This window comes from Drosophila pseudoobscura, chromosome X, assembly GCF_009870125.1.
Source record: "Drosophila pseudoobscura strain MV-25-SWS-2005 chromosome X, UCI_Dpse_MV25, whole genome shotgun sequence".
Lineage (NCBI taxonomy): Eukaryota > Metazoa > Arthropoda > Insecta > Diptera > Drosophilidae > Drosophila > Drosophila pseudoobscura.
Genome location: NC_046683.1, coordinates 42,834,140 through 42,859,926, shown reverse-complemented (window position 1 = coordinate 42,859,926; position 25,787 = coordinate 42,834,140).

Sequence of the window (25,787 nt, the reverse complement as noted above, 5' to 3'; positions counted from 1 at the left end):
GAGGAGGTCTGATACTTCATTTGTTTCCGTTTCCGATGTTTCGATGTCAGGGCCAACAGCAGAAGAAACACAAACAAACAGCACCAAATAATAATGAATGCCAAATTGTATACAAATAAATAAAAGCCAAGGCGAAAAGCAGCACCAAAAAACAGAATATTATAGGAAGTCAACATGCGAATGCTCTTAATCCTAAGAAAAATAATTCCTTCCTTAAACAATACGTACACGATATGCAAACAAATCTCTTGCATTTGAATCTTCCTTTATACATTTATATGTGTATTTAAAATCATCAGAAAAATATGTAGCTGCTTGTTGGATATAACCATTTATTATTAAGAGTTTTTAACAATCAAATAAATTATAATACTATTATAAAATAAATCTTACAATCAAGAACCAAGCCTTAGCCGTGATACCCAATCCCATCTGTGATCTCTGGATGAAAACCAAAAAATGATGAGTACTTTTCAAGACAATCTCCCAGTAACCCCTGCCACTGCCCCACTGCTCTACTGCTCTGCTCATGGCCCCTCGAGCGGAGTCGTCGCGGCTCGTTTCGCATTTTACAGTCGCTGGCTCATTTATAAATTTATGAGCTCAACTGCCAGGGGAGTTATCGCATTAAAAAGCTCCGCTGTTGCCGCTGTTGCCGCTGCTGCCGCTGTGCTGTAGCTATTCTTTCTCTTAAAAATAAAAAGCAGGGAATAAAATACAAATTAGCAATAAAAAGTAGAAAAGCGTGTTTGCTTGTTAACAACTGCAGGAGGACGGAAAAAAAGGGACAGAGACAGAGACAGAGAAAGCGGGAGAGAAAGATGACAGCGACATCAAATGGATTTCATGTCACGTTACACAAATGTGCTAAGGAATTAAAAATGTGAGGATAGCAAGTTGGAACAACAATTGTTGCTGTCTTGTAGTTGTTGCTCTGCAGCGACGCTGTCGTTGCCCCATTAGCGGGGTGCAGCAGCCAGCATAAATGGGAAAAGTGTGTTCATTACTCCATTCGGGTCCTCGCACTGTCTGACTGTCTCCCTGTCGCCCTGACTCCCATTGTTGGTGCAATAAAAATTATTTTCATTTTCGCTTTGGTGCACTCGCTTGCCCAAAACCTGAATAGACACGGATACGCACATCCTCGTACGAGTTCTGTCTCACATTCTTGGAGCTGACTCTCTTACCCTTGTCTGTGCCAGAGCGGAAATTTCAATTATTTATTACGCATACGCAGCGTTGTTAGCTTAATGACTGACTCTGGCAGTGCATGTAGGAGAGCACGAGCACGAGCCATAGAAAACCAAGTCATGTTTAATTCCGACAAAAGCCAACATCCAAACAAACATTAGCCATATTTTCAAGATACATTTATACAGGTAAAACCCTATGGAACAAAACCAGCGAAAGGCATCACACAATTTTGAATAGAATGCATTAAAGTTGATCTATTTGACATAATTTAAATGTGTTTCTTCAGTGGATTCAATTGGCAAAAATTACCTAAAGCTAAGCTTTCAATATTTACTTGCACTGCCAAGACTTTGCAGTAAACAAACTTCAGATAAATATCTTGCACTAGCATTACATTTTTCGTTTAAGTTGAGCAGCTGTAATTAATTCTATTCCAAGATTGGACTAGCAAGGAAAACGGGTCTGCGGGGAACAGCAATGCATTTAGCACCTTTTATAAGAATGAGGTTTATGGATCAGTTACAGCCCCAAAAATTCAAGTCCGGCTATTAGTTTCCCAGCTTTTCTGTCCCTATTTTAACCTATCTAATTCAAAAAATCCATAGGTTACCAGATGTGTTCTCTATATCTATCCCTCTCTGTATCCCTCTTTCTTTACCGACCGGTTAGTAGTTCAAACTTTGTGGAATAAAAACACTTCCTATTTTGATTGGCGTCATTGACTGAAACAACACGAATCGTTTTCCCTGCAAAATGTAACTCGGGAAAGGTAAAAGGGAGTCTCACACGCTCCCAGGCTCAATAATGTAGTCCTTTTAAATCGTTTCGTAGATATTGGATACATTGATTGTGTCACGGACTAAAACGAATTGATTTGGTCCAACTAATTGGATTTCTGACCAGAAACGAAGGGCAAAACTCCAGGAAATGTTTTGACAAATTGTCACCAGTGAGCGCCAGGCTAGAAAGAAGACATGCCGGTATCCTGGGCAAGGCCACTTTGCAAGTTCATTGCACCCCGAAGGCCAAGCGCAAGGATGCTCTTGCTCTCAACAGAAGGGACAACAGGGACGCGACCCGTCGGAGTAGAAGCGACTACGAGTACGAGCCATAATTCACATAAATTATCAAATTTACACGCGACGTAAGCTAAGCCTCAAAATGGACACGAAAATGCAAATGATATGGTATATATGTAGCTACGGCTATGGGGCAAGGGTTGTTCCCCAGATATACGGCACAAGTTGAGGGTGAAATGTGAAATTCGTAGAAAGAAATATATACATATATAACAAGTTACAGTTGTCATTCTGCTCTACGAGTATGTGAGTTGGCTGGGAGCCGCAAGACTACTTCGCTGAAGTGCTCCTCAAAATTGCATAATGACAAAACAAGCGGATTAAGAAGCAAGAAAATAGAGCTTAGTCGTCGACCTCGGGGAAAAGTCATATATGTGTGACTGTACATATATATTCAATGTACATATATGTATTTATTCGTATAAATATGTAGGAATTCATTTACCACATCTATTTTTTTTTATATAAAATGCATGGTTGCAAACGTGGCACATTGCTTTTAGAATCAATCCACAAAAAGAAGGCTCGTCCCTCTCCTTCGGACCATTTGAACCTTAAAAGAGCAGGGTTGAGAATAGAGCCCTATAATTTCGCCGATGACAGACCACCTAATCGACATAGTCGACCCAATAGAGCTACTTCTAATGTTTCAAGCTACTGTTTCATCGTATAGTGCCGCGAAAGTACCTTTGAAAAATACACTTCACATGCTTACTTCTATTGGGCAGCGGATTAAACACCTTGCCCCACTTTAACTGAACAACAGACGACAGGGGAGTCGTTTGTCTGAACTGGCACCATTTGAACAAACGTATTCTCATTTCCTACTAATTTCGAATTTTGCCCCTTGTTATAAGCACTCGCGCCCCTTCCCTGTGGGCAGGTTTTATAGATTTATAAATTCGAATATAATGGCCAATGCATCCCTACCAGACAGACATTGGAAGTCAAGGAGAACTGCTCTTTCTTCGCCGCCAGCAGCTGCTGCTACTGTAGCATTGAAACAACAAGAAAAAGGACAATGAGGAGAGTCACACATGGATCTGGCTTTACCAGATGGGCTGAGGGGATATTTGTTGGGTGGTGACAACGAAACACTGCAATAAAAGTAGTGGAACGCTTGGGTCGGAGGGAGTGAGTGCACATTTAGTTTATGAGTAGACAAGCGACGACAATAGTGGTGCTGCCGCCCTTGCTTCTGTTTAACATTCTATGAGACCCCTCAGCACACAGCGCTTTCCCGCTCAGCCCTTTTCCTTTTCTTGTGGCCCGGCGAATGGTCGTACACAAAGAAATCCACAAATGTCAACATTTAACGGTCAAAATGGTCGGAGCAGCAGACACAGAAACGAAGAAGAAAAGCACTGATGCAGCAAGAGAGCAGCACAGAGATAGTGAGGGCATTGTGTGGCAGCCAGGAAGTGGAATCAGCATCAGGCAACATCAGTGGCAACAACAGCAGCCATAGCAGCCATGCAGCCGTGGCATAGGCGACCTTAGCCAGCATTTCCAAGTTTAAAGTTTATGGCCCCACAAGAAAAGTCACCATGCACAATGAACACCAGAAGCAACAGGGGCTGTAGCTGTACCTCACCAAATAGCATGCCACGCCACAGTTGCTGATCCTGCCCCGCCACCGCTCCTCTGGCAAACAAACTAATCAGGTTGATAGAGGTCGGTGTGTCTGGGTAAGGAGGGGGAGGGGCAGGGGCAGGGGCTATGTGGAAGATGCAACTTTATGACATTTGTCCAGCGCACAAAACTAGCCACGAAGTGGGGCATGTGGACCCTGCCTCTAGCCGACCACTGCCAAACCATATAATAGGGGTTAGAGAAGAAAAAAAGATATTTCCCAGCTATTGGGCGGATGCAAAATATATATACGAGGATATTAGAAGTATTGGAAACTGAAAGAAACTTTTTTGCATTTACGAAATATAAAATATAATTGCATAGAAATATGAAAACTACATATTTATAATCGGCAGAGGGAAGATACAAATTGGTTAAAATTGCACTAAGACAACAGGTTTTCCCACTGCCATTGTCTGGCTGTTCCGTCTTTGTAAAACTTTTTGTACCCCTCTGCCCTTCTCACTCAGTCTCACTGGGCTCTATGGGACTGCACAAAACGTATCTCTCCCTGTTTCTATGAGTATGTGTGTGCGGAAAAGGGACCTTTGTGGCAGTTCAATCGTAATGAACTATGCACAAAAATGACCTCCAGGCCAGCACGGTGCTGATGGACAACAGCCTTAGAAATGTTCTGCCTTTTCGGTCTGTGGCTGTGGCATGGCTCAAATTATATTCTGGTTGGACCTCACTGTGTGTTTTAGGGTTGGCTGGGGGCAGTTGCCTGTGGTATTTTTTCCGCACTTTTTTCCAGAGGAGAGGAGAGAAAGGACGATATCCCATAAAAGTGTATAAAGTCCTAAAATTATGTCTAGCCAGGAAGCAAACTTTTTGTGCCTTGTCCAACACTTTATTAACAAAACAAAAACTGCACCAAATTTAAGTTGCTCTAAAAATTAATTGCAGAAAGTTGTTTTTCAGGCCGATATTGCCCGGATTTTGAAGGCCTTTTAATTATTGGGAGATTTTTTCGGGGCCCATAATCATTATTAGTTATGTTACAAAATTATGATAATTAGATGTAAATTTTGCACGTTTTAATTCAATAAAAATTAGACCATAATCATTATTTTTAACTCAAAAATTTTGATTATGTGATGATTTTATTTTTTCGAAAGGCCAATGCGACCGCGGTCTCTCTCAATGTTGATTGCATTTGTCATGAGAGATTGGAGAGACCAGACCATTTCGAAGGGACCAGACGCGATTTTGTTTTGCGCTCCGCTTTTTTCTTTTTTCAAAACAAACATACATTGTATGTCCCTAATTGGCGAACAATCATAAAATCTCTCCTTGACTGCGAGTGAATGCGTATTAATTGTTTAAACATATAATTTATCATATTATTATACGCGTCGGTTGAGGTTGCTTTTGGTAAGCACGCCCTCACATTTACATTTATTTAATAATTTTTTATAATATTGCTTGATAATATTTTTGTAGTGTGCTTTTTTTTGTACTTTAAATAATGGGTGCCCTGTGCATTAAGCCAGCGTCTGCAGCAGATGCCAAGGAGTTTATGGCCGCAGAAAACATTTGTCTCTCCACCTTTAAAAAAGGGGTGATCTGTTCCTCCAGGAGCAGGACAAGCTATCGCCCGAACAAGGGAGAAATATGCAGTAAGTGAAATCTTTAAGCTGTGAAGATAACTGCAGGCAGGAGCAAGGCTAAAAAGAAATACGAATCCAAGAACAAGGCCAAGCTCAGACCAAGGCCAAGTGCCATGCCAAGCCGAAAGCCAAGAAAAACAAATGGTTTGAATGGCTCGAGAAAAGTAGGCATGTTCACTGCAGCCACCGCTAAAAATATACAATCAGTAATGGCCGCTGTCCAAGTCGATCCTGGAGAAGACGAATAGGATGCCTCTCGGATGCACTCGAATGCACCTTCATCAATTTTCTTCACACTAATAGTTGGCGGTACAGACGCTCGGGCCTATATAAGTATAAGTATGTATAAGTATAAGTAGGTGGGTTCCTCCACTCCCAATCCCAATTCAAACTATACCCAAATCTCCTACCTTTAGATGGCACCTATCTCTAGGAGGAGAGGGACTTTCAAACATAAATTGGTAAATGTCTGGGAAATGTCATTTAATGTCATGGATTCTCATATATTAAACTGACTACGTTATACTATGATATGATATATCTATCATAAAACAAATTAAAAACTCCACTTAACGCAGCAATACGTACAAGAGGTACGTTTGCTTTCCAAACAACAACAACAAACACTATCGGGAACGTTTTGTCCCCAACTATTATAGTATATCGGACGAAGGGTGTGTGTTAGAGAGAGATACAGATAGAGTAAGCCCGTAGAAACAGGTAGTGCGGCCACTGCATTGCGGCCATTCTGTTTATTAATAATATAATCCGATCTTATCCAGATTCGGCAATCTGGTAGATATGATCATTCTCTATGGTTCTGGTTGATTAGGTTGATTGATTTTAAGAATTAAGTAGCTTGGGATGTCTTTCCGTACGAAAATATTTCTTCTAAGAGAGTGGTCAGGTACTTGGATCTTTGAGTCTTGGGTCCATCAACTTTGAACTCAAGTCTGCACCCCTGAACGTTGTCACATCGGACTGTACATTTTTATTTTACTTTTTTCTGAAAGTCCTTTTTCATTTATACTTCTTAGTAGTTAATAGTTCCCAGAACTAATCTCCAGTCTTGTAGATGGCAACATGTATGTGATGCCAGATACAATTGTTCTATTACTTTTCCAATTGTTTGTCTGCTGCTTGGCCTATTGAATGTGTGCTGTTTGCAGGTATTTCTGCAGTTTATCCCTGGTCCTGCGGAGGTAGTCGGCTCATAATTATGACAATTGGTAGACTACTGCAATGTAAATATGTATGTTTGTACAAACAGTGTGGCTGAAAGTGTACATCAGCATCAACAGCAACAGCAAGAGCAATAGTCAGTGCGACTGGAGTTAGAGTAAGAGTAAGAGTGCAGCAGCAGGAAGGAGAAATGTTGAGCAGCAGTTGCGGCTGCCATCATTTGGCGGCGTCGTGTTTTTGGAATTTAATTAAAGTTTACACAAGTACGAAATGGTGCATTGGTGGGCATTGTGTACTAGTCGCCTAACGAATACAGGAAGGAAAGTGGGTACACATTTTGTACAAAAGAAAACTTTCAGCACACAACGAGATGGAGGGGAAGTGAAAGCAGAAACAGAGTTTGGCCAACGACATATGTATGTGTGTGTATATACATGTATGTATAAATTCTACGTTTCGGTAGGCAATGAAGAAACACAAGACGCCATTGAGGGCGTAATGAAATATGCGGAAATATCCCTGGAATGTTGTATATTCTACAGATATTCAATGGAAATAGTCCGGCTATATAAGATCCAAACCTTTCACTTAATGCCAAGAAATCAATTTGCAAAAGAAATACCAACTCCAATCAGGAATAAGATAGTCTGCAGATAGTCTTTCTCAGACTGGTAGAAAGGTCCCATTTCCTTCTGTCAAGTTTCGAATAACATCTTCTGGGATATCAAGTTCTCCTGAACGACTCTCCCAGAGACCCCTGATGCTGGATACCAAACTGTCTGTTAGTGGTACACGTGTGCGATGCATTGTGCTCTCAATGGCGGTAACGACAACGACAACGACACCCAGAGAAACAACGACCACAGACCACTTTAAATTTTTGCTATTTTGCTTTCATTGCAGCAGCGCGCTGCAGCGGCAGCGTAAAACTAAAATCCCCCCGCATTATGCAACAAAAAATTAATTAAACACAATTTAGCTTCGGCCACCACCCCAGCCCCCGCACACCATTTCGTTCCGTAAACGGGAGCAACAAAAACCGCGTTGCGCGAAAATCGCTGCGGTTTCTATATATGCATATATGTACGAGTGTGTATGTATGTATGTATCTATAGCACAAAGAGACAGAGACAGCGAAGGAAATTATTGTTATGCAAAGCCCTGTCCTGGCCCGGCAAAAAGGCCAACCAAAAGTGACCACAAAAAGGGGCCAGGGACAGGGAGCGGTAGAGGGAGAGGGAAAGGCCGTGTTTGAAAGGGCGGATTGGGTTAGCCGGGGGTAACGAGAGCCCTTTGCGGCTACTTGACTTAATACCTGCAATAATTATTATAACGATTCAGGGCAGACAGAGGGCGGAGCCAGAGAGCAGATCTTTTTGTGCAATAAAAAAATAAATAGCAGCAACAAACAAAGTTTCAACCGAGCCCATAAAAATGGCCAGGATAAGCACTTGGACTTTGCATTGAGCGATTTATTTTTTATTTTTGTATTTATTTATTTATTTATCGTTGTTTCTTTGTACACACAATAGAATTTACTGCCCTGCCCCATGGATGCTGAATGGATGGTGGCGGGGCGTTCCAGCATGCGATTTAAGCTGAAATTCTGCTCGACCTCCCGAACTGCAAAATGTTTAAATATTAAGCTTCCTTTCGACAGCGAGTAAAAAACATCATATGTGTGAAGGTCAGAGAGCTTCATATTTCTTCAATTCACTGAAATATATATGCGAAAAGAATCCACTCATTTCTCCCACGAAACTGAATTACTATAAAATTTAATTTTAATTTTAATAGTAATAAAAATATTTAGGACTGTTGCATGGAATGGGGTAGTATCGATAACCTATGACAATTCACATTTCTCATTCCATTGTGAAGTCTGTCGTCCGAGTCTAGCATATTTTTCAAATAATTCTGTATAAGCCTGTAATTGGTTTGGTTTGGTCGTTTCTTTTTCAAGTGGCATTTGAATACGGCGCGGCCGTGGGCTATCATTCTCCTTTTCATTCGCATTGTCCTGTGCTCACGCCCCGTATTAAATTCAATTTAAAATATACATTTTTAGTGCCGCGCCATAAAAATAAGACCCAAAAGTAAGACGAAAGGGAGCCTGGAAAAAGGAGTCTGCGGATCAGGACAACGTATCGCGAAGGTCATCAATTACAGGAGCACCATCTACCCCATCCCGGCCATCCCGGCCATCCCGGCCACACCCCATACACCTCCACCACTTAGAAAAAAAGACAACAACAAGCCGCTGCAAATAACTTGGCTGAAGTCTCACATTATCCAGCCATAAGCACAAGTAGGAAGCTGGTCCTTCAGTCTGGATCCATTTTATTATTATTTTTTTTGGGTGGAGAGCGGGGTAAGGGTTCAGGCAAAACAAAAATGAAATGCTCTGCAGATATTTCAAAAGCCATTGACACCCTTTCGGCGGGACGTGGCAACTGTGGTCCAAGGGGCATTCGCATCGGTTCCAGGATGAGTGTAGACGATGGCGAGTCGAGTCGAGGCCTGCCTTTGAAAAGCTGAATGACCAAATAAATCATATCAAAGTGTCATATAAAAATCGTAATCAGATTTTGAAGCACATACACACACACACAGCCACACAGAGAAAGAGAAAGAGAGTGAGAAAGAGCGAGAGCGACAAGAAATATGCTGCCTGTCCGGGGCATACTCATACTCGCCGTCCCTTGTAAGCCAACTCCATTAAAAGTGCTTATAAATAAGGTGCTTGAAAGGCCAGTGCACACAGGGAACACACACACACAAACACAAATCGGGCACAAACACTTCCATGTGGGAACTGAGGGACAATGGAGACAGCTCTTTGGCCATAACCAACAAACGTTGCACCCAATGCTGATATATCCCCGAAAAGGGCACAAAACTGGCGGCGAGATGAGAGCGTGACACGAGCTGACATGCGCTTCAAAGTCGATAGTTTTGTGACGGAGAAACAAATAGAGACCGTTTCCCCCTTAGCAATGATTAGTTTGTTGTGCTGTCACTCAATCACGGATGGATCACTCCTGGCGTCTACCCATCTCTAACCGTAACCTTAAATGGGGGTCTGCACAGCGTAACCCATTGGCCTGCTCTGTCGCACAAAAGTTTTTGAGTGTGTAAATTGCAAAAGACTATTTGACAAACGTCGGTCAAAAGCACAGGACATGACAGAGTACAGTAGAGCACATCGCACAGGACATCGGAGTAGGGAAGACCAGGACAGGGCAGGACTCGGCAGGACAGAGCAAAGGCGGCGACCGTAAGGACAACCTGCTCGGGATTTTGGTTTAGCACTCTAGAGGACCCTCTGCGAGGACCTCTTGCACCCCATTCCAAGCCCTGCAGTTAATAAAAAATAATGTTCTTCAATGCGGTTTATTCAATTTTATGGCTCGGACTTTTCAGAAAGCCATCACACACATACCCCTAAACAATCACGCACACACACACACACACACGCATACATTGAGTCTCATCAGCTCTCCCTACTATCCCGCTTTCCTGCGGCATCTCCTGGTTATTTTTAAAAGAAAATAGCATTTTCGACTGAGCGTGGCTTTTGTAGCCACGGCACCCCCCCCCCCCCCTCACCATCCCATCTCTCTGCCTGTAGCCTGTACTGGACGAATCATATAAAACGCACACACACACACTCATATGAAAATAATTTGAGGATGGTCGTCGTTGGGGTGGCCGCCTCTTTTTTCTCTTTTTTGAATATTTATGAGTTTGCTTTTTAAATTATATATGTAGATAGGGCAAAGTAGGTGGGGGCAGGGAGCAGGGTCAGAGATAGCATGAAGTAAGGGATATGGGATATGGCTATTTTCTATATGTATGTATGTGTGTGTGTCCATGGCGCGAGGCCATCTCATTTCACCAAAATTAGTAACGCGTTTCTTTTTTTCCATTACTAATATAAAAGAAAAAATTATCAATTAAAATAACAGACTTCAAAATATTTTAGAGACTTGAATTTTTGGTTTGATACGGAACGATCTTTGATCTATAGGGAATCAAGCGATCTGCTTTTATTGAAATATTGGGAACACTACTGCAGATCATCTTTATTGTTTTAATCCACTGAATACGCCAGTGCTAGTTGAAGCAGATTCAAGCCGTACAATTGAAACCGTAAAATTTGTAAAGCTTTAACACTCCTCCTCCTCCTCATCAGCGAACGCAAAAACAAACTTGAATTTGAATTGAACGTCAATAATTGCCTTCAATTACATTTATTTATTTGCAGTGGACAGTACCCTCAGCAACCCCTGCACAATCCCCAGTCGGCAAACCTCATCCTAGATTGGCTTTGGCCATTGACCATTTCAATTGGGTATCGCTTTGATTCGCATTTCATTTATGCATGATGGCTGGACTGGACGGGACTGGCCCGCTGCCAGACCAGAGCAGAGCAGAGCAGACCAGAGCCATGGTCTACTATTTTTCTCGCAATTTATTTATTTTATACACACTTTTATTTGTGCCGCGCTACATGCCCTACCGCCTGGCCGCCTGGCCGCCTACCTCCTCCCTCCTCCCTCTGTTCGGGTTTATTATGATTATCATGTTTTATTCAACAATTGATGCGCAAATTGGCAGTTGTCTGGATCATTTACAACTCTACACACACGTGTGGGACCGCAGCAGAGTGAGTGTGGCATGGATGGAGGCAGGAGTCAGCTAACCGAGGCCTTAATGACGGGTCAGATGGAGAAGGGAATGGAGGGAGGATTGTGTTCCCCAAATCAATACATCCAGGAAATTGCCATTTTACATTTGTACTGTTTTTGCTCGCGCAGTATTTTAAAAATCAATGTTCATTTGAGTACCTATTATTTTGGACCTGTACTCAAAAATGTTTCAAATACTCAAATAGTACTCAAATATGCAGGAATTCGCATATGTCGTGTAGCTGGAAGTCCCTGCTCCGATTTCTCCTTGCATCGGAAATCAATTTGAGAACTGATCAGACTCTCATTACTCTGTCATTCATGCTGCTCTTCGGCTGCGTGAGCGCGAGCCTGGGCGTATGATTAATTTGAAATGCAAACAACCCGAAATGGTGAGGACGAGAAAGGAGATGTAAACCACAGGAAAGTGAGCGTGGAAGCGAGGCGTGGAGCAGGGGCGGGGGCAGGGGCAGGGGCATGGGGCATGGGCGTGGCAGAGCGTACATTTGTAGAAAATACTTGATTTCCGCGCACGTAATTAAGTCCATTTGTTACCACCTCTAGCACTCCAACCCTGTGTTCTGTGCTGCTGGCCGCAATTGCATCTGGTGTGGGATGCTGGCTGCGCAGCGGGTATTTGGGAAGTGGGGACTGGGACTGGGGAGTGTGGAGTGCAGTCGAGAGGCGACAATAAACTTATATGAAATTAATTGTGCATGCAGCAACAGCAGCAGAAGGGGGGACAGACAGCTGGACAACTGGGATCGACTGTCGTCTGGCGTGGAGGAAAACGAAGCTCATGCATTAATTACCAGCCAAGTGTCGAATGGAGGTCGGCTCATCCTACGACCCAAACACCACCGCTACCACCCCCACCCCCAAGCCTCAACGCCCAGCCAGACCAGGGGGCGGGGCATTCACACTTTCAACTAATTAAATAGCTTTTGATTTTTGCACGCCAGATAAAATTTTAATATTAAAGCCTCTGGCAGGCGGCAAGCGGCAGGCCGGCAGCAGCAGCATCAGCAGAAGGAGGAACCCCAGCATATGTTCAATATTTGCATAAATATTTTAATAAAAATTAAAAATGAATGGCCAAGCAGCAGCCTGGACAGCAGCGGTAGTGGTTCCCGGTCCCAGACGGAATGCGAGAGAGACCGACGTTTTTTATTAAAAAACAAGAAAAGGAATTGCCCAAAGGCTAAATGAAAACTTGAATACTCTTCCATTTTGTATTATGCCATTAAATGTGTTACAGAATACCATCATTGTAGTCTACAATTTTTGGGTATTAAATGACTTTAAGCCTACAATAATTCCCAGAACGTATTGAGCTTGAATCACTCTGTTCTTTCTTCGCGAAACAATCGCCTTCGAATAGCTGAGTTGCTCTATTTTAGGTCCAACTTGGATGACAAAACCCAGCCAGCAACAGCAGCAGCAGCAACGACAGCTACTAACCGCAACGCGATGTAAAAATTTTCGCATCGATTTGCGGGCAGACAACTACGAGGGCTCCGTCGCCGAGGCTCCCGACTACCGACTCCCGACTCCTGACTCCTGTCCTGTCCTGTCCTATCCAGAGTGGTCCCCAGACCCAGACCCAGACCCAGACCCAAGCGCGGACAATGCCAGGCCCCAACAATGGAATGGAGTGGAATGGAATGGATAGGAGTGCAATGGAATACCCGGGCACCATTATCATCCTCATCAGCAGCGCAACTGTGGGCCGAGAAATGCAAATGACAAGACACGGTCAGGCGGCGCTTTGATTAGCGGGCAATTTAAATGCAATTGCGTTTCGACACAGCGCACGAGCGGGGGGATATTCACAAAGGCACAAAGTGTGCGCGGCCGGGGGATGCACAAGGTGAAAGCACCCAAATGTTCTTCCGAGGAATTCCCCCGTAAACTTTGATGGGATACCACGGTGCGGATGCGGATGTGGGCCTGCTGCGGATGTCGATGCGAATTGCACATTGGCCATGTCTGCAGTTTGTCAAGAGGTCTGCAGAAAAAACATGAAAAAAATAATATGCCAAAAGAAAAAAATTATAAAACCAAAAAAACCAAAAAAAAAACCGAAAACCGAAAAGCAAAAGCAAAAAAAAGCCAAGCAAAATGGAAAAATGGAATGGAAGTGCAAAAAAGAAATGGTAATGTGGGCCTATAGACAAAAGGGCAGTGAAGCAGAAAGGGTTGCTCGAGAAGTGTTGAGAGTGGAAACTGATACTAAAAAGTGTGGTGCAATATTCGTTATAGTTGTGGTTATAGTTAAAGGCGATTTCCGTGTTTGCGACAGAAAATCGGGGAAACAATTTTGTAAATTTTGATCCGGCACGAACTGCCCGATCTGTCCTCGCAGAAACACAGTCTCTCCCATAAGTTTGCATCATATTTTAGCAGCCGCCTTTACGTACGTGTGTATGTTTGTGTTTGTGGCTGGTACTGTTGATGCCCGGAAAATCCCAACGCGACGCGACGCGACGCGACGCAACACGAAGCGCCAGTTATTGTTTTGCCACTTCAGTTTCTATTGTCATTGTCATTCGTTGGCGTTGGCTGGAGAAGGTCGGCCTGCAGGGGGCAGCATTAGGCGGAAGAGGAGCAGCATCTGTGGCAGCTACAGCTTTGATGGCAACGACTTTACATCCGTGCATTTTTGCCGCTGTTTTTGATGGTGCTGTTGATGGTGCTCAGCGCTGCTTGAACAATTTAATTTTGATTTTAGTGCGAAATTAAATGTCGGGAATTTTTTCTGCCACTCTGCCTCTTTGCCTCTCTGACACTCTGCCACTCTGCCACTTTGTTCATTGTTGCAATGCTCAACCTCTGCGCGCATGTGTGTGTGTGTACGTCTGTATGTGTGTACATACATATGTATGTATGTCTGCATAGTGCAACTACAACAATGGCAGCAAACTAATTCTATTGACTTTGCTAATGACGTAATTAAGCGCATTTGCCAAACGTTGCGTATACGCAATGTGCCTGCCGCTGCCGATACCGCTGCTGCTTCCTCCATCGGGGATGCTGCATTGTGCTTTTAATTAAGTCCATTTTAATGATGGCCCTGGCCACAAAAGCTTTTCAAGTGACGATTAAAAAGAGGGAGCGGAGATCCGCCGGCCAGAGTTCCTAATTCGGGGGAGGAGCCGAGGAGCCAGCGAGCAAAATATTTTGACAGATTGCGAGCCAAGTGTAAATTTATGTAAATTACATCAATAAAAACATTTCGGTTTTTCCCCACGTTTTTTTGTTGTTTTTATATTTGGGGCAGGCCGTTATGATTTGGCCAAGATGGTGGAGAGTGGCCAGGGCGCCGTGCCTCATTTTCTATTAACAACTGCGTCCATAAAAACGACACTGACAATGCCGAGAGAGGGCAGGGAGCAGCAGCAGCGCCAGAGTACGCGGCGTCGAAGCCAGCGAAGCGTCCAAGCAGAAAACCAACCACGGGACAGCCTCATTTGCATGTTGCGCACTCCCCAGTCATTCTCAAACCCTGCCCCCTCCCAGCCTCCCAACTACCCAACCACCCAGCGTTCGAGCCTTCCAGCCTCCTCCCCTGATGAGACCAGCTGTCAGTGTCCGTGCGTCAGGACGTCACAGTCGTCACCATGTGGTTACGTCTGTGACAGTGGAATTAATGCCACGAATTACAGTGGAATCAATACGATACAAGCCATTATGAAATTCCGAAAATACTGGTCATTTAATGGCCATAATTCTCAAAATTAAAACAAATATTTTGTCTAAATATTTTAGGGGAAAAGAGATGTTCTTTGCCAGATCGACAAGCAAACACGGTAAATGCTTCCCCTCTGGAAGTATTCCACAATCCAATATGCAATATTGAACGCACTGGGTTTATTCATATCTGTACCCCTAAATGGAGGAACATTTTCCACTGTGCCAACTTTGGCTTTGCCTTCAAGTTTCGCTTTTGGCGCACGTTTTTGTCTTTGGCCCTAATTCTGGCTTCAGCACAGAGGCTAATCAACGCCAGCCAAGTTGGACGGGAATCGTTAGACAGACCATAAACAGGGCCAGACCCGGACGGAGGGAGTTCGGGATGGGGATGGTGTTGGTGTTGGGGTTGCCTGCCAAAGATGGATGGGGCTATGGCTAGGTCCAGGGCATGAGGCTGAAGCCATAGACGCAGAGCAGAGTTGCGTGGCTTTTGGGCAAGCCAAGGAAAACCGCTAAATTTTATTTAATTTTTGTTTAGCCGCGAAAAGTGGCGTATAAAATTTACTTTGGCTTCAAGGATGAACGATAAAGATGAGACTGAGACTGAGCGAGAAACAGGCGGGGGACATAAAATAATGGAAATTGCCAAATGTGACAGCCACAAAGTAGCAAGGGGCGGTGGGGCGGTGGTTCGGGCTATTGCCGTACCACAACGAGTGAAGATCGTATAATCCTGGTATAAAATAACAAAAAAAAACCGAAAAGGAAAGGAATACACTCCACGTTAATGCTGCCGCAAAATAGAATTAGCTTTTCTTTTTTCCCGCTGCTGCTGCTGCTGCTGCTGGTAATCGCCGCCCCATTTAAGCGGGCAATTTGAATTGCAAGGACGGGAACGGGGATACTAAAAACTCTCATATGTGAAAAAGGCAAACGCAACCGCAACAGTTGCTTTCTTTGGGGTGGCGGCGGCGGTGGCGGTGGCTCAATGCGGCCATTTGGGCTCTTTCAAAATTGCGTCGCTATGGCCAAAATGGCCAACAATAAAAAAGCCGTTTGCTGCATTCTCATGCACGACCAACCAGCCAAGACCGAACCGAACTGAACCGCACCATGCCTTGGAGTGGGTGTGAGGGGCTACTTACACAAAACTTTGGCTTTGTCCACGTCCACCCCGGTGCAAGACATAAACCAAAGAAGCAGAAGCAGAAGCCGAAGCTGAAGCAGGGTCCTATTTCTGGGGTCCGCGCTCCAGCAAAGCGCCAGGAAACAAACGAGCATTGAAATTGAATTTAACAGCAAACAGTTTTAAGAACCAAACCGCTCTGAGCAAGTGTTGGTGGGGGGGTGAGCAGCTCATATGAGTATGGGGCTGCGAAAGAAGAGGAGCACTGCGAACATACTCAAAGGAGGGGACCACGACCACACATCGAATCTTGCGGCGAACTTTGTATGCGCTAATGGAGATGGATGTGCCCAGCGCCACACTGCGTATGCGTAATGCGTATCTATGCATGCATTTGAGAGCATTTCGAGATCCAATGGAACCGAAAGGCGGTCAATGGCAATTTTTCAGCATTACATGTTATAAATTGGTTGGATAAACTTCGAATTAGTCATAGTATATACAAAGGGAATCAATTGAAAACATTGCATGCTCGTATACTCTAATCGGCGAGGCGAAACGAGTGTGCAGAAGCCTCGCCCCTAGTGATTCATTCTCGTCTTAAACTCCTGGGTTCCCAAATTGTACAAATTGTCAATCTTAAAAAGCTAATCAACATAGTCCGAGAATTCTTTGATGCTTCCTCCTCAGTCCCAAAACTCAAACGCCCCTAGGCCAGGACTCGTCCCAGAGCCAATGGACCTCAACTAGAGAATATCAATTTGTGCAGTGCAATGTTGCTTGGCATTCTATGGGATATCAGGGATAGCATCATTTGCCACGTCTGCGACTTATCGCCTAAAGAAATGTGCAGCAAAATAGATTTCTATAACATTGGGGGAAGTCGGTGCGGGAGGGGCTTCATATTGAACGCAACTTGCAAAGGCAACAAGGAGCGATAGCAACTTATGTTGCGGATAATGCAACGGATTTCATTATTTCGGCACTTACGACCGAATAACCACTAAGCAATTTGAACGACGGGGCAGCAACGAAAACTCTTTCGGGCGGAAGGCCACACAACACAGCAGCAGAAGCAGCCGCAACAGCAACAACAGCAACACAAAAAGCAGCAACAACCGTTGCAACAAACGACAGCAGTTATAGACTTTAAACCTAAACATAACGTTTCTTGCAACTGACTCCTAAGTATGAACAAGGAGCGCTTGAGCCAACTATCCGACTATGGAATACCTCATACTAATATTTATTTTAGAAGGCTGCCAATGCTCCACAGAACACTGAAGATCTAGATGGGAATATAATACATCAATGCCGAGTATATTCCTCATGCTGTCTGTATCTTATAGCTTGCAGGATCCAGGTGTTCATGAAGAAAAGTAGAAAGGGAGAAAGTGGACACACTTTCGAAGACAGCACGAACACAGGGTATTAAAAACGACTTATAGTGGTGAAGAGAGAGCTCAGATCCCAGTTCGAACAACGAGTAAATGAGCTGTCAAAGTTTTTAATGCAGAAGCAGAAGCAGCAGCAGCAGCGGCAGTAAGAGCAGCAGAAGTGGAAGTGGTAGCATCGGCCACAAAAGGAGCCATGAGCACGAGCTAGACAAGTAAATCTTATTGTGCAGAAAATGGCAAATTTCCCCAGACGGCCAAAACCAGCCAGCCAGTCCGTGGGGCAAGTGGATGCGGTGCAAGATGCAAGATGGCTTACTGCACTGCAGCTACTGGGATGAAGGGTCGTGTCGGATAGTACCGGCTCTGGTGGACGGGGGAGTCCGGAATACTTTGAAGTATTTTCGCAGCATTGAGCGAACGTCTGATTGAGAAAAAATTGTGTATATTCCCGAGCGTATTTAGTGCCAAGACGCCAAAAACATACAAGAATACAAAAATGCGCAATATTAACAACAGAGCACAGAGCCCGAACACCCCGCAAAGACTATCAAGAAAAAAAGCAGCGAAAAGCGCAGTGAAACGTACCGGTGCCACTAAAGCCAAAGATCTATGTAAAACTAAATTTTGTATAAATGCGCTTCGCAATGGAAAGCAATCGAAGGCATAATTCTGTTTCTTATCATAAATGGAATGCAAAACAAATATATATATATGTACTAGCGGACACGGCTAACCATTTGGCCCAGTATTGTCAACTATTTGGCAGCATGAATGGAATGTGCGAATGGACTTCCGGAACAGACTTGTCTCTGGATACGTGCCGATGAGCAAGCCGTGTCTCAATTTTTGGCCTCTCCCGATGCGCGACACATAACATCTGATTCAAGCTTGAATTTGAGCGCATTACAATGGGGACAATGAGCACTTTCGGATGAGCGGAATATTCGATAATTGGCTCGTAATTGAATGTAAATGTCCGATGTACTTGTTGGCATTGTCTGCCATTTCCTTTGTCACTGTCACTTCAGTACCGCCGCCCTTGATGCTAAGATCCCGATTAAAAAATGGTGGCTTGTGGTAGGTAGATGAAAATACCACTCATTCGCATACCTACTAACTATACAACAAAAATTGCATACAAATCGGCTGGGCCGTTTGGGAGGACTTTAACCACAAACACCGGGTCACGAGATTCGTATATACATATGTATATAGCTTGTAATAACAATAATAAATACAAAATATATACTAAGAGGCATGTCAGAGGAAACGAAATGAGGTAAGGTAGTTGAACAATGAAGTAAATATTGATTTGGAGAAAAATACAGAAGAAACTCTTAATTTGGGATCTATCAAGGTCAGTTATCAAGATTTTAGTATCAAGATATTAACAATCTATACTGTAAAAGTAGTGATAGCTTCGGTGGCTGGAGCTGGCCATGCCCGATCTTATCTTTAGCCATTTAAATTATATAATATCTAAATTTATAAGATTGCTATCTTAAGTATTTATTTGAGCTATTAAAATTTCATTTATAGGACAAACTATATTACCTACATACATATATGATATGGTTAATGTACAAAAAAGTTGCATCTAGATAGACTAGAAACAGGCAATTATTATTATATTTTAAAAAGAATTTAATATATAATTTCAACGTAGCAAGAAAGCAAGTATTTGAAGCACTTTTACTCGACGGAATACAGGGCAGAATTGCCTACAATTCCTGTAGTGTTTTCCAAATTTCTTCAGCTACCCAAAAACTTCATAATTTCTTGGAATTGGCCACCTCTCCGGATACTTTATCACAAAACCAACCCTTGGCCTCTGGCTTCTGGCTCCTGGCTTCTGTCTGGTGGCCCGTGCGGAGTACTGCTAGCCATCACTTTTCCCCACCACTTAATCAATTTCGCGTTAATCAGATGAATGTCGCCAATGGCATCTATCCTTGAAAGTCAAGCAAAAAGTGGGTCCCGTGCAAACTCGCTTAGTGGCGTAAAATTTCTATCTCTTCGGCGAAACGTTTTTTACAGCTTTTTGAGATTTGGATCCTTATGATTTCGCTCCTGTTCTCCTCATTGCTATAATTTTTATGTCAAAATATAAATTAAATTTTTTTGGCTTAACACGCGATTGTCGTTTTGATGTCACAGCCACACATACGGGGGGACTGGGGAGCGGGAAGGGGAAGTTTGGGTCGGAGGAGGTCACACAGTCACGTCTTGTGAATGCCAGTCGAGCTGACACAGTTTGTTACTTTCAGCAAAAGCGTTTCCCCCAAAAGACGCCAGACGACGGGGACGGTGACGGAGACGGGGACGGCGACGATGGCGACGACGTCGCCTGCAGTCGACACTCAAAAAGGTTGCCCATGGAATTCCACAATTCACCCTTCGGAAAGCTTCCTTCCTCTCAGGAGTCCTTTCTCCCAGTCCTTGTCGACCGTCGCTCACCTTGCGGTCTGCCATTTTGGAGCAAGAAGTTCATTACTCATAAATGCTGCACATGGCACGGTCCCGGAGATGGAGATGGAGATGTCGAGACTGGATCCCGTATCCAGGATCCTGGGGGGATTTCCACACCCATTAAAACAACAAGAGGGAGCTATGTGTCCTCCTTGTGGTGTGAGAACCTCCCCGCCCTCCTTTGCCATCGCTATAAGTTAAGAGAAATCTGCAGTGCGCTTTAAGTGTTATCGGCAACACGCATACACCGAAAAGACAAGCCCTTACCTTACATCACGCCCACCCAACTCCCATCTCCAAGCTCGCAGCTCCAAACTCCAACTACCCCTGCCACTCCGGCAAATGTGACGACGTGGAGGACATTTTCATTTTATGACAGGGCTTCCTCTCTGGCGGAGAGAGAGCGAAAAAATTGTTGCCGTAACCACCGAATACTTCTACGTGTTTGCGGCCGAGTTCAAAGATTTATCAGCTTCGACTTCGACAAGGCGCTGTCGTCAGGTTCAGGACAGATTTCCACCTCTACCGCCTCCACCTCCACCTCCACCTATTCCTCCCACCTCGTCGCCTCTGCTGTGTGTGCGGTTATTTGAACAGATTTAATACCCACGCAAACGTGTGGGAACTTTAAGTGCTGCCCCTAGTCGCAAGGAGACTTCTAATCCAAGGGACAGGAGAGGAAATGTCGGGAAAATGCTCCAAGTTCAAAGAAATTTGACTTTCTTTTCGAATCCATAAATGCGATGGGGTAGCACTTTGGGTTCGCACATCAAAAAAGCATCAGAAGTGGCAGAAAGTGGAATGGAATGGCCAATTTTGTTTGGCCTGGCTGCAATTACAGTCACAGTCACATCGAATACCACTCCTACTATTCAAATGAAGTTATACATACGAGGTACGTAGGTCGACTGATTGAACCTGACACTGCCCTGAGCTTATGAACTTACTGCAAGTTGGGAAAACTAAAAAATGGCGTGGGATCCTCTCAACACTCAGGGAACAATCAATTTTTGAAGTGGGAAAAATAAAATATTCAAGTTTCAAAACCAGTCGAAACTTTGTGAGTTGCGGCAGACTAATTCCAGGTACTCAGTCAGTCTAAATATGCAAACATATGTGATCTTATTATTTAAGAAACTTTTAAACCTATAACTCGTACTCGTATATTTCATTCGTAATTATAGGCAAAAGCAGGAAAGGGAAAGTAGAGATTTTGTACTAGTAGGACACGGAAAAAGCACAAACATCTTTCACTTGGCATGAGAGAAGATACAATGGTGATGGGGGAAACATAGAGTGAGAGAGAGAGGGGTTATAATATTAATTCCTGCACTACGTCAATCCTCATTCCACCTAATGACCAATATTCTAGATGTTTCCATACCGCACCATTCCTTAAATATATTTGCGCCCTCTCTTTCCACCTCTTATAAACTCTGAGATCTAGGCACTCATCAACGAACAAACGGACGGACGGATAGACAGACCTGGCTATGTCGACTCGACTATGGATGCTGATCAAGAATATATACACTTTATATTGTCGGAAACGCTTCCTTCTGGCTATTACACACATCTATGAGCATTGGGCATACAAATTACTGCATTCCCACTGCACTTGGAAAAAATTGGCATAGTAATAAGAAACACACCCGTATAAAAATAAATATAATTATTTTTGATTTAAATATAAAATACTTTGAAATAAATATATATTTTATTTAAATGTAAAAATATTTCATTTAAATAAGAAATATTACATTTTTGTTGATATACGTCAAAACGTATTTCCACTCTCGGGGATAATATAGTGGCATAAATATTAAAATCTTATTGCTATTCGTGGCTCAGCGTATTTTTCTCTGCGTGAAAGAATACTGACTTTATACTCACACCCTCAGTTCTTTCCATTTTACAAAACTATATCTGGATTTTAAAGTGTTTTTTCAATAAAAATAAACAAAAAATTCGTATTGTTTTTTTCGATAGTAACCATTAAAAGGCTAAGTCAAATGTACATATTATCTGTTCTCCCAATCCCAATCTATGTCGCGGTTTTCTTTTTTACTCTTTACGATTTGTGCTAATTTTCCACAAAACCGTCGTTGCTCCAAACTCTTTGTTGAAATCGAAATCATTTCGAAATGCTAGTTTGTTTCCGAAAATAATTTTCAGACGAGTTATACAACAATTCCGGTTGGCACCTTATCTACGAGCAGCCACTTTTAAGCAGCGCCTTGTATAGGCCTCATTTAATCTTTCCCCAAAAAGGAATCAAACCAGAACACATTCATATCGCTCTGCTGCCCTTTCTGCCCCGCTCAGCCAGCCCTTCCCGGCCAATACGGCGGTTTGCTTGTAGGCGGCAATTACTTTTATATCGGATTCCTGTTTGCTCTCGGTTTTCTTAACAGCAATAGCCACAAATCGATAGCCCCCCAATGTTTGCCCAACTGGCGCGAGGTTTCAGCTTCAGTTTCAGCCTCATTCGATTCGATTCGATTCGATTCAATGAGATCTGAATGCTGGTCCCTTACTGCTGTTGCTTCTGCGGCCATTGTGCCAATTGCTTTTGGTCGAGTGCTGGTGCTGTACTCCAGAGGAGTGGAACTGAAGTCGTCATCTAGCTCTCCGGCAGCCGAGGCATCGTGAACGCTTATGTCGATGCCTCAGCCCCCGCATCAGCCCCCAGCCGCATCCGCACAGCCGCAATCGCAAGGGGGTAATGGCAATGGCCACAGCAATCGCAATCATTTCATTTCCCTTTTTAATATACGCTGCACAAGCACATTAGAACGGCCAGCGGGGGTACGGCCAAAGCAAAATTCTAACCAAACCACGTGCCAGACCAGACAACACCCATTCCCATTCCCTCTTCCCTTCTCCATTCAAGGCCCCACAGCAACGTTATCCCCATTGCAGTTTTTGGTTTGTATAAGTAGTCATCGGAGGCGTTTCTCCTTCCACGATTACTTTACTATTTACTCTCTCCCAATCTTTCCACATATATGTACGTATGTCCGTATATATCTTTCCCTTTTCAGTTGCCACGAACGAGAGTACGAGTCTGCGAGTTTTGCTTCCGCTTCCGTTTACAGTGTTTGCAATTTTTCGATGAGTATTAATGGACTTAAATTTTATTGACGCCCATTCGAGGGACCGTCGATCTACTAGGGATGGGAAGGATGCACAGTTTGAGGACTGATCAACAAAGACTAATTCCGATTACCGCTTCTATCGGTACAATCGTCAAAAGTATCATCTCTAGTGGTAATGAAGCCACTGTATAAACCGAATAGCAGCTACGATATGCAATCAAAATGGTGCTAAGATATTGTGACAAACTATCCTTCGGCCGCAAATAAAACTAAAGTCCATCTCTAGGTATTTTTTTGTCCAACTACGTTCAACCCCAATGCCAATACCCCCTGCCCGCCATCCAATCCACCTCAGCCTCAACGTTGGACACTGGGCCGAGGACGAGGCCGAGGACGAGTCCGAGGCCGACCCAACATTTTTGACGCCGCACACGCGCGCCTTTGCTAATTTTGCATGCAACTCAGGACAGCTGAACGTCCGTTCCTCCTGCCACGAAGCCCTCACTCATCGCACCCACCAGCCACCAGCCACCAGCCACCACCTACCACCTACGACCCACCAGCAGCCATGGCATGAGCCCACCATCTGTACGCTTTTTATTGAGAATGAATAACAGGAGCCGGCCCCAACCGGAGTGGTGGCAGGGGACACGGCCCGCGGGTGGTAAACGATTTAGCACTCACATTGATTGCCCGCGTAGTTTTATTTATGCTTTTTTCTGCTGCCTTTTTCTCTATGCTCGTGTATGGATATCCATGTATTTATATTTATTTGTAGACCACAAAGTGCATATTAAAACAGGCACAAAAACTGTAAAGGGTCAGCAATGGGTTAATCATTCGGGTGTGGGCTTGGGTTGGATGCGAGAATGTGAGTAAAACTCACTTAATATTACATTTTCATTGATTGGAAAATTGCGAAAAGTGGCGGATTACATAACCCACCGAAATATCCCAATGAAAGCTTGTATGGAAATTAATCCTTGCTTCAAGTTTGCAACTTCTCCCGGTTCTCGTCCCCTTCTAAGAAGCTCCAAGAAGATGTCCTGTGGCTGGGGATACTTCTTCAAACTACTCCTGTTGCTGCGCTTTACTGATAACCAGCACAAATTGTTAACAGCCCGGGCCCGGACCACCAGTACATGCCGCACTTATAAATAACAACTCGCTGCAGATAAGGGCCCGGAAAAAGAAAGTAAATGAATGAAGTCCAGCATCTTGGGTAGTACATAATTTATTTTGTTGTTGTCCACCCTCGCTGTCTGCGGTTACACTCAACTACATTCCGTTCCACTTGCCCTGCCACATCGTGGAAATGTAATTTTCCTTGACACTTTCCGGTTGGCAATCATATCGCGACAGTGCCAGAAAACTCAGCAGAACCAGCAGCAATCCCCACAGACTCTTGGGGACATTAAGATCGGTTCGGTTTGGTTCGGTTAAGTTCGGAGGAGGAATTGTTGTGGACCTCTGCCTCAGCCTCAAGTGTGAAATGTGAAGGCATGGTGTCGGCTTCGTTCGATTTAAAGCATTACGAAGACTATAACTTCGGACCTCCTCACTCTACTTGTCCAGGGTTGTGTACCCTGTCTGCCCTGTTATGAAATCAGCTTAACGAGATTGGAAATCAGAGCAGAAGCCACCACCAACCAGCCAGTGAAAGATTGAAGGTGTACTCGAACTCGAACTCGTACTCGTCTCGTACTCGTACTCGTTGGGGTGAAATGGCTGCAGATGCCGGACAATGCTTATAAGATGGTCCAGTTCAGATAGCCAGTTCAGAGAGTACACTCCATTAGGGCTGTGCTGTTGCTGTTTTTGGGGGGCTCGGAGTTCGGGGGTTCGGGGGTTCGGTCGCCAAAGTTCAGAGTGTCCATCATCAAGCTAGTCAAACCAATTTGCGGGGATCAAATTAAAGCCACATCAAATGGGGCAGTCTAGATTACGGAAAGTGCAGAGGGTGCGGAGGGTAAGGGGGGGTACGGAGGGTACGGAGGGTGGTTGCGGTGCTAGTATGAGGGGCGGCATGTGTTAGGGATGGTTTGTTCCGGCTTCCAAACTCCCAAACAAAACTTTATGCTATGTTGCATTTTTCAACATAAATCGAAAGCGTCAGCAGCAGAAGTAAAACTTTGCAATCAAAGTTCAGTTTTGAAAATATTATATGGGGAACACGAATCGTGTACACACGATGGAGAAGGGCAGAAGCCAAAGATTCCAAGTAATATATTAACCAATTGAGCGTAAAATTAAATCTGCTTAGCAATAAATACATAGGATCAATAAATCATTCATCATACGGAATGCGGTAAGGCGAAAGTTGCCTTCTGATATTAAGATTGAAGCGCACTTACCAAACGAATACTGAATTCTGGCATACTTTTAATGAATACATACTTCTCTGCGTATACTTCCCAGATTTATAAACACTTTTTCAATAACTTTGCAGAGATCAATCCGACATTTAAGCTCAGATATGGGTAGCAGAAAGAAGGGTACTAATTAGTTTTAAAACAGTTTTAAGAGCACTGGCTCTTAAGAAATTCTGAGAAATTATTTATAAGAGAATCTGATCTTTAACCATTTCTGAACTCCGAACAGGTGAGGCATTCAATC